The sequence below is a fragment of the Tupaia chinensis genome, unplaced genomic scaffold (genome assembly GCF_000334495.1).
Source record: "Tupaia chinensis unplaced genomic scaffold, TupChi_1.0 Scaffold000133_1, whole genome shotgun sequence".
NCBI classification, from domain to species: Eukaryota; Metazoa; Chordata; class Mammalia; order Scandentia; family Tupaiidae; genus Tupaia; species Tupaia belangeri.
This window is the reverse complement of record NW_006159602.1, coordinates 4373084-4384056: the sequence shown is the minus strand read 5'-3', so window position 1 is coordinate 4384056 and position 10973 is coordinate 4373084. Positions and strand designations below refer to the sequence as shown.

Here is a 10973-nt window from a genome sequence, read left to right as displayed (position 1 = left end):
TTCACTTGTATTGGGTTGTGATCTTGGAAACTGGGTCAGGAACCTTGCCAGTAGGAAAGTCTAACAGAGTTGGCCTTTCCACATTGGTATGTGTGACTGGCACTCGTTGGGTGTCTCAGGATGCCATCAATGATCAGTAAATAATGAGCTATATCAAAGAGGTCATTTGGATGTTTAATATGCTTCACGAAGGAAATGTTAGGATAATATATAAACTTCTTAGTATGCAAACGCACTCACTTATTAAATGAATTGTTACATGGAAAGCACTTAAAACAGTGCCTAGAGCTTTGTAGGTATTCGATGAGTTTGCATCATCATTGCTTTTATTTTCATAATGACCGCAAGTACAAAAGACTTGATGGCCTTGGGATCCTCCATGTATCGGGCTTATATGATTCTTACGACACTGTCAGTCTTCATCTTCGCTTTCTCTGCTGTGAGTTCTCCAGCCAAGTGTCCCTAATGCCCTTTCACCATTAAGTTTGGATGATTCTAAAGAGATTTGTGGAGACCAGCAGATGACACAGTGGTTATGTCACTGGACTCCCAGAGAGTCGATCGCAGTTTGAGTCCTTGGCATGGTGCTTAAAACTCATGCCGGGCATGTGTGTGAGAGACCAAAATCCCTAGAGGAGATGGGAGGAGAGGGGATTATGGCGTCGCCATTCCCCTTGGGGGGTGATTTTTCACTTTCTCTGTCTTTCTGGTAAGCTCACATGCCTTATAGCAATAAAAAGTCTCTCTACAAAAAGAAAAGAGAGAAAGAGAGATTTGTGCTTGAAAGAAATTCAGAAACATGAAAAATTACATAGCATTTTGGATTGCATTCTTATTTGGTGGTTAAAGTAAGTATAAATTACATTCTGAAAGTCACTATTGGTAGAATCTTCACTAACCTACAGAAGCAATAAAGAAGTTGCACAATACTGTCTTTAGCTTCTTGTTTTTTTTCCAGTGCCCTCCAGAGTCATTGGCACTTGCCCCACCAACTCCATCCTAAATGTATTTAGAGAAAAAATGCACATTATTGGAGGGAGAAGATGCCATGGGGGAATGGGCAGTTCACTGAAAGTTCAGGCAATTCTGAGAGTGGCACAGAGCCTGAGAGGAATGAAGGTTACAACAACCAAAAGCAGTTCACTTAGCTATCTTCTTGCAGCACTCATAGAGAGAACCTCGTCAGCATGGATCTCCATGACACAACATAAATTTTTCTTGAGAATAATCCTTTAGCCCTCTCTGTTCTCTAGCCCCTAGCACCTCCTCCACCTCATGGGCAGCGTGTCCTCTTCTCTTAGCTCTGTCCCTTTCCCAAAAGATGAGTGGAGCTTTTTATTTATTTATTTTGTTGAGAGAGTTTTGTTATAGGGTGCATGCACTTGCCAGAGAGACAGAGATATGCAGAGAAAGAAAGTGAGAAATCATCCTTCAGAAGGGATGGTCACACCATAGTCCCTTCTCCTCCATTCTCCTCTCAGGATTTTGGACACACATGCACATATGCCTGGCATTCAGGCTATCAAGTCTGAGACTCAAACTGCAGTTGGCCATGTGGGAGCCCAGCACCTTAACCACTATGCCACCTGCTGGCTCTAACACAGTAAATAGTCTTAGTTCCTCCCGCTGACTCACGATTTGAGTAAATTCTTGATATTTCAACTAGTCTTTTTTGATACTTTCCTCTCTTTGGGTGTTGCAGGCTGTGTAGGAAGGTACAGATGGGTCCAAAGCTTTGGATGAATTAGAGCACTTCAATCCCAGACTAGTCTTCTAACCTAGGGAGCTGCAGCTAAGGTAAACATCTTTTTTCTTTCTGAGAGCAGCAGCCTAATTTCATTTCAAAGACTCTTTCTTCCACTTCCATGACTTTAGTCTTTTTCTTCTGAGATTACAACCCCTACCTCCCTACCCTGACCCCTGCCAACTTGACCCTTCTCTGCCCCTGAGTCTTACTGCCTCTTTGAAGAAACCATTAGTTGTCAAAGGGTGTTCCCTGAGTTTCTGGGTGCAATGGAGCTCGCTCTAACGTACACTTTAGAGTGGACTATTGTATCCCTCAGGTGGGCATGGTGTGGGGAGAGGAGGTGCAAAGATTCAAGAAGAGGATTGTGAATTCATCCCATCGCAGGGTGAATAGCAGGCAAAATCACCTTTCTGACCTCTAGCTGGGAAGGAGGAGAGACTCGCAGACACTCTGCAGAGAGGACTACGCACAACTCAACAAAGACTCAGTGAATCTTTCCTGTTGAAGTTTAACGGTCTTCTTAACATTTCATTACTCTTCAGTATCCCCAGAAAGGGAGTAAAAAGAAAAACAAATGAAAGGATAATTTGATTTTTCACTGAGTTTTTAAAACAATGGGTTGTTTATTTTTAAAGACTTTTGATACACATTAATGGTTTAATCATGGTAGTGAATATAATGCATTTTAAAATGTTTTACAGTTTTTTTTTTTCATTATTGGCTTCCATCAGATGACAGAATGACTTCACCATAATTATGGAACATGAGCTTCCAGAGAGAGCTATAAAGTGTCACTGTTCATACGTGAAGGCTGGATGCATGTAAAGCCACGCAATTTTTAGAAAACATATTCAATCTGTAGTTTCATCTGTATCTTAGCAGTTACCAAAAAGTGTTCATTCCTTCTGTCTCTGATTTTAACCCTGGGAAAGGTACCAAACAGAAACTTGACACAAACTCTATCATTCTAGGATCTCGCAGTCAAAGCGGACTATATTGGTGGCTTCTCCATATCCTAACTGAGACTAGTGCTACATGCAAATTATGCAAATAAATGAAGCAAGATGACTGCACAGGAAGCGTGTAATACCTCCCACTTCTGCCTTTCTGCTCAGCTCTTTCCATTCTTCTTGATGGATTGCTTTTATAGGCTCTAGCCCTGCCTAGTCCACAGATCCTTACCCATAACCAGCAGCCCCAGGGTGGGAGAAAGCAATCCTGCCATGCCACCTACCCCACCCTAGACCTAAGCATGATGGGATTGGGGTCAGATAAGAGTCTGCAACTCAGCCTGCCAGATCTTTCTAAGATCCGTTTTACGTGAAAATTAACTGGGGTTAGGGTCCTAGGCGTCAGCTCCCTAGGTCATGTCAATTTAGAGTCAAGCAACAAAAAGGCCTGATAGCTTGTCTGCAAGGGGATTGGGGACAGATGGAGCCATTTTGTTCCTTAATTAACACGACAGCTATAAGCAATCTCTCCATCCCCATATTCTCAATAACAACCCTGGTGTGTTCTACTTGTTTATTGGCTGTTAGTGTCAAAGAATTGTAACATACATGATTTTGTTCACAGACACAGAGCATGCTTAATCTACATATTTATTAACAATTAATATTTTTTCAACTTTGTATATGTCATATGTTCTGCAGGTGCAGAATCACCGTTTGATATTCTACTATATCCAAGAACGTTTATGTCTTTATCACATCATGATAAGAAAAAATTTATGGCAAGTCTAGGGTGCAGTGGTCTAGTATTTTTCTAGTTTATTCTAATTTGTTTACTTTTTATAGTTAAGCTGCAAATATTGGTAGTCATCATGTGCTGAATGAAAGGATATTCCCATATCTACTTCAGAAATATATTAACCCAGAGGCCAGAAATTAGATGAATTTCAAACTATCCAATTCTTGAAGGAAAGTTTTTTTTTTAAAAAAAAGTTTATTTATTGCTTTCTTTCATAAGCAAGACAGAAGCAGACCTGTCTTCATGAGCCACAGAAGTATTTCTCATGTGATCTGCCCCGAGCCTAAGCCAACTCTGGGTCATGGGCATACACACCCAGCATGCTCAAGGAAGTCTCTGGACATAAACCTGGAATCTTCTGTGAGCCAGCCTTTCAGGGCACTGCATATCCCTACACCAGCCTCTGGTTCCTCTTGAAGGAAGGTTTTTAAGGGTAGCTTGTGATTTAAATTGCATGTTCTTTCTGTAGTTTAGTGTTAGCTATTTGAAAATGTAGAGGTATGTGTGTGTACGATCAACAGTTGAAACATACATATTACATACAATGCAGAAGACTGTAAGACAGCTCAGCAAGTGGAATTTAACATGCAGTAGGCATTTATGACCCTCGCATAGTACGTGTTCCTGAAATCCCAGCTACACAGGAGGCTAAGGTAGGAGGATCACAAATTCTAGACCAGCCTGGACAATGTAGCAAGATCTTGTCCATTAAAAAACAAAAACAAGGGTGCAGGAGCAATGAATGAATATGTGATGAATAAATAAACTAAAGAAAATATGCCATACCTAATGAGGTCATATACAACTTGAGGGAGGTAATACCATAGTCTCCAACTATGGCCACGGGAAGCTGATCACCAGAATGAACGGCATATCAAAAATATACAATATATCAAAAATAGTGAAAATTTGCTTCACTTGAGAAATTCTTTTCTGTTTCCTTTTTTGAGAAGTTTTTGCTATAAGGCGTGTCCATGCACCAGAAAGACAGAGAGAGACAGAGAGAAAGTGAGAAATCACCCCACCCCCACCCCCCAGGGAGGATGGCCACATCGCAATCCCTTCTCCTCCATTCTCCTCTTGGGATCTTGGGCATGCACAGGCACCCAGCATGAGTTTAAGCCACAGGGTCCGGGACTCGAACTGTGGTCGACTACATGGGAGTCCAGTGACATAGCCATTTCGCCAACTGCTGGTCCTGAGAAATTCTTATAAATAAAATGAAATAAGCCACAAAAGTATTTCTCTCATGGATTTAAACTTTTTGTCTGTAAACTAAGTTAACCAGGACTTAAGTCACTCAAGTTTCTTCTCCTCCCGCACCCTCCACTGGCAGAAGGAAAGCATTTTGTTATTTGTATGCACAGAAAACTCAATAGTGTACATTTCAACCATTTTGGTGGTGAATGCTTTAGCCTTTGCCTTTTCCGGTTTGGCAATGTGAGCGATAGACTTCAGGCCCAGGGCATTGCCTCCCTGATGATGGTGGATCTCATCATACCTATCATTGGAATTGGTCCTGATGGCTTCCACCAGCTTAGCCAGGGCACTTTGTCCTCTGAGTAAGCCTGTGATAAGGTGACAGTGGTGCAGGTTTTCCTGTGGACCAAGGGTCTCAGTCTGGCCTTCCCCTTGATAATGCGGTAGGGAACCCCCATCTTCCAGCACAGGGCAGGCAGGGAGACAACCAGTTTGATGGGGTCGACGTCATGTGCAGTGGCCACCATCAGAGCCTTCTGTTCTCTACCAAGGTGGTGACAGTGTTGACCCCTGCTTAAAGGACAGGTGGTCTCTTAGTGGAGATATCCCCTTTACTGGCATCGTTCTTCTCAGCCCAGGCCAAGAGACACTGCTTCTTCTCTTGTTTAATCCCTGGCCTGCAATTGTGGGCCAGCTTAAGCAGCTGAGCAGTTATCTGGTAGCTCAGGGCCTGCGTGAGCTGGTAATTGCAGGAGGCAGTTTCACCCTCTTGTGGAAGATGACCCTCTGCCACTGTAGACAGATGTAATGGGGCCATTTGATAAAGCAGGCAAGGTCCCTTTTGGGCTGGATGTCCCGTTTGATGCCAAAATTATTAGGCCTTTTCTCAAACAGGAGGTTGATCACGTTCTTAGTCTCCTGCTTCTTTACGACAGCAGGGGCTGGAGCTACCTTCTTCCCCTTGGCCCTGCTCTCCTTCGGCATCTTGGGCTACTAGTGAGAGCTCCAGTTCCTTCTACCTCTACAGACAGCCAGAGAGTTTGACTGGCTAAAAGTTGGGAAGGCAAACATTAGACACATGTAATCTAGAGCCCAGAAAGCGTTCATTCTGCAGAGTGAAAGCCACTGCAGAAGCCACTGCAGAAAAGTGAGAGGTTTGCAATTGCAGACAGCAGACTCCGGGCATCAGAAAGAAACTATGGGAGCCTATGTGTGGCGGGGGAGGGGTGGTGTGCCTTAAAAAAAAAAAAATCTCCCTATGAGAAAAATCCTGCAAGGAACCACATAAGACACAATAATAACCAACATCTATGGAACTCTTGTCAAGTGTCAAATGTCGGCTGCAGATCTGTTTAGTATCCCAAGCACTTCTGAACCATGCCCTAGCACAGGGTTCACCTGCAACTAACTGTATTACCCCAAAGTAGCCCAGACTCTCAAAAATCCATGGTACACATGCTCCCCAAGTCAACTATTTGCATCTCCAGACCTGTGCCCCTCTCTGATTCCTTGTGTTGGCCTGACTCTTGTCACCACAGAACCCCTCCCTTTCAGGACTGCCTTCTTTCTGCTCCTTCATGGTCAGATCTATTTCTTTAAGAACCACGAAGTTATCTTTGGCCAGCCCCAGTGGTGAGTCTAGTTTTTCAATGCTGTATGTATCCATTTACTCAGCCAATAAATATTTGTCAATATGCTTTTAATGTCAAGAGCAGAAAGTCCATCTTACATTGGATTTAACATCAATGAAATGGTTCACCTTAGAAGTCCACAGGGAGGACCAGCAGTGAAGTTGCTTAGTTTAGAAGCTTTAGTTCTGTTTTTCTATATATTCACTTAAAAAATAATTTTTAATAAATTTTTTATGAGAAAAAGTGTGCAGGAGCAACAGAGAGGAAGAAAAAAAGAGACTGGGAGAGAGAAGTATCCTTGACAGGGCATCGGTATATCACAACCCTCTTACTATTACAAGAATATGGACTAGAAAGAGTCTGTTCTGGAAGTTGGAGACAGAACTTTTGCAGAAGCCCTTAGCTTTTCATTGGTTAGATTTGAGCGACATACTGGTCCTGAACCAATCACCAGCAAGTGGGATGGAATTACCCCCTGGCCTTATCATACTCATCCTTGGAGCCAGGGGTGTGGTCAGTAAACATAAAGCACTTAGCTTTTCCATGGAGTCTGTGAAACTACGTAATTCATCATCTGTAGCTCCAACATGCACACGTATTTATTTCATTCTTATCAAAGAGGGAAATACTGCACAAAACAAATCCAACCATTTTGTTTCATTTCTTGATAAGTACACATTGTACTAATGCTCTTTACATTTCTACCCACTGTGAATCAGGAAGGTCCTAAAGATAAATGTTGTCTTTTCTTTCATTTTCATCATTTTTAGCATAAGTGGTTGACTAATACAAGACAGTAACATAAGTAAGAAAGACTGTGATAGATTTTCCTGGTCATTTATGTTTCTTAGAACATCCTTCTTTTCTTCCTGTGTCCAAGCAAGTTCTGATTGAAATGGAGGGGCTGGCCACTCCTGCTGTCAATACCTCCACCTGCAGTTACTCAGTTGTGTGATATAGAACATGACCATGGAATTCCAGTGAACCCACAATGCACTGGAATTCAGCAAGAGAGGGTAAGCATGCTATGGAAGCTTTGAATATGGTGGTAAGGAAAAGTGGGCCTGCATTTTATGTCTATCTTCTCTGCTCACTGCCACATCAGACGTCACTTCCAAATTACAATTTCAAAGATAAAATCATTAAAAATCTGGGGGTCAACAGATGACCTGGAGGTTAAGGAGCTGGATTCCACATGGTCAACTCCACATTTTGAGTTCTGGACCTGACAACTTGAAAGACTTACTAAGTGTGTGAGCATGTGAGCCAAAGATCGCGAGAGGAGATGGAAGAAAAGGAATTACAGTGTGGCCCTCCTCCTAAAGGAGATTTCTCACTTACTTTCTCTCTCTCTCTTTCTCTCTTTTGCTCTTGCTCTCACTCTGTCTCTCTCCAGAGAGTACATGTGCCCCATGGAGGAACAAAAGCAAATGATTAAGAATCTCAAGATGTTGATAACAGAGCATTTGCCCAAGCATAGGACCCTTCTGGCACAAGACTCTGTACAACTGCACAGGTTACATGTCCATGAAACCAGCCCTGGCTAAGTAGTTACCTAAACAAATCAGAGTGTTATTAAAAGGAAATGGAGGTTGAATTCTCATTGTCCACCGCTGGTATTATCTTTATTTTGTAGAAGAGGAAACAGGGGCTCAAAATGTCAATCTAGTCATTACAGATATATTCAAACTCAAATCAGTCTGTAAAACCAGTACATTTCCACTAGGCCACTCCCATTCTCATTCTGGTAACCTGGGAATTGCTTTTACCTCCTGGTACTTGTGTTCCAGTGGATTATCACTGAGCAGAAATCTATGCTCCTGAACCCGTCACAGAAAGCGATTGGAATTCTGCATAAACAGACACTTTTTAATGGTTTCCAGGGAGAACAGTTGAATGTTGGTCGATTTATTCAATTTATCATCACTGCTCCTATTGCTAGGAGGTGTGCATAAGAGAAAAATCCAAATATTATATTAAGAGACAGTAGTAGAAATCCCTTAAAGGGGAACTAGATACCAACTGTTTGAATTGCTCAGCCACATTTTTTGAAACATGCTCGCTTTTTAAATGCCTGGATCTTGAAGCTGGAGATCTGTTTCCCCTTCTCTGTGCTCATGAGTGTCACAGGGCACTGCTGTAGGGATGTATTTCAGAGACAATGCCCAGGTATTGGAAGTCAATGATAAATGAGCAGACATTATTTGGGCAATGCAGTTTTCAGACAGGGACTGCAAGAGAATATATTTTCAGATACTTCTGTTGGTATTTAACTTGGAACCTGTATATACAGTAAATCAGGAGAGCCAATAATACAGTACATAGAGGATGTTTTATGTACGGTTCTGACCATGTACAACGGCTGCCTTGGCAGAAGGGGTGTGGATTTATGGTTCTACACTTGCAGGTGGAGGCAGCTAATATGAAGCGTGGTTCTCTATACCTGGGAGTATTTATTTTTTTGCCTTATCTCAAGGTAAAGTGTAAGGCAAATTATGAACTTTTGACACCAGAAATGCAACCTGAGTAGAGATTGCATAGTACATAAAGGATGGAGGAAGAGCTTAATGCAACATACTTGATAATAGTCCTTTCCAAGGTTCAGTTTTTTTATGGCAGTACCACAAAGCAGAGGTAGGTAGCTTTTTGGTTTTGTTTTTAATTTTATTTATTATTATTATTATTCAATTTGACCATAAGGGGGTGGGGGGGGTAGAGTGAGAAAGCAATCCAACAGGTGTGGGACTCCAACCACTGTCAGTCTTGTGGGAGTCCAGTACCTTAACCACCATACCACCTACCAGCCCGAGGTAGATAGGTTTCTTGAGTGCTGAGTAGTTCTCTCACTGTATCTGTGGCATAGAACCCATATATCCAATCAACAAGAACAGTGCCTCGATTATGGTACTTTTAGGGGCCATGAAAATGATTTAATTTTAATTTCTTTTAAAATCAGAAGAAAAAGCGAATATACTAATAATGAACTAATGTTGGACCCAGCATACATTATACATCATGCACCCTTAACTCCAGGAATATATTCTGAGAAATGCATCATTAGGCAATTTCATCATTATGCAAATATCAGAGTGTACTGATAAGCCACTGGAACACAAGTACCAGGGGGTAAAAGCAATTCCCAGGTTACCAAAATGAGAATGGGAGTGGCCTAGTGGAAATGTACTGGTTTAACAGACTGATTTTTGTACTGGTTTTACACAAACCTAGATGGGCAGTCTACTGTATACCACATACTGAATGGTATAGCCTGTTGCTCCTAAGCTACAAACCTGCCCAGCATGTAACTGTTCTGGATACTGCAGGCCATTGTAACACAATGGCTAACTATTTATATATTTAAGCATATCTAACCATAGAAAAGGTACAGCTAAATTATGGTATAAAAGATAAAAACTAGTACACTTATATAGGACACCAGGAATGTAGGACTGGAAGTTGTTCTGGGTGAGTGAATGTGAAGGCCTCAGATATTATGGTATCTACAGTAGACATTATAAACACTGTATACTTAGATTACACTGAATATGCTCAAAGTAGTTTTCATTCTTTAACAATAAATTAGCTTACTGTAATTCTTTTTTCTTTTTTGAGAGGTTTTTGCTATAGGTCACATGTGCTCACCAGAAAGAGAGAGACAGAGAGATAGAGAGACAGAAAGTGAGAAATCATCCCCCAGGGAGATGGCCACGCCACAATCCCTTCACCTTCATTCTCCTCTCAGGATCTTGGACACGCACGCTCATGCTTCTGGTGTGAATTTAAGCCACAGGGTCCGGGACTAGAACCACGGTTGACTATATGGAAGTCCAACAATGTAGCCATTATGCCATTATGCTAGTCCCAGCTTACTGTAATTCTTGTACTTCATAAGCTTTTAAATTTTTTAATTTTTTTACTCTTTTATAATGACACACAGCTTAAAACACAAAGACCTTGTACAATTGCACAGAGCGGCAGAGAGAAGGAAGGAACCGCAGAGAGGGCACATCTCATCTTCTCCCACATCCCTCTGAACTGTCAGCTTCCTCCCCTCATTATTTCCAGCTCCTGTGCAGCAGAAGCAATTGAGAAAACCAAGGCTAGAGACTGTCTTAGGACCTCTGCTATCTACTGTTTCAGACTATAGTTTCCTGAAGTGCACTACATGGCTTCTTCTGTCTTCCTCAGTTGAAACCCCACACTCAGTCCCAAGTGTACCCGTCCTCTAGAAATTGGAAGGCCTTTGGACTATCCAGTTCCAATGACAATAGTACGGGTTGCTGGATGAGTGTCAGGGAGACTGAACTGGAGAAAGATTGCAGATCACCTCCTTCCACACATCTCTGAATGCTCAAATTAACTCCAAGAAATTAGGAAGAAATGTATAGTCCATCAGATTACCAGAACCCATGGCAGAGGCACAAAATAGATGAGAAACCAAGAAAATATCTCTCCTCCAAGGGAAAAGGACAACTCCCCATCATCCACAGACGGTACAATGGAACTCATGGAAATATCAGATAAAGAATTCAGAATATTGGGACCAGCAGTTAGCATAATGGCTATGTTGCTGGACTCCCATGTAGTCGACCGTGGTTCAAGTCCTGGAGCCGGTGGCTTAAACCTACACCGGGCACATGTACACG

At 42.0% G+C, this 10973-nt stretch overlaps 1 pseudogene; it reads right to left on the bottom strand.

Annotated features, from left to right (window-relative positions):
* Window positions 1-4792: 4792 nt before the first annotated feature.
* Window positions 4793-5680, bottom strand: LOC102485537 (60S ribosomal protein L7a pseudogene; annotated as a pseudogene).
* Between the last annotated feature and the right edge of the window lie 5293 nt (window positions 5681-10973).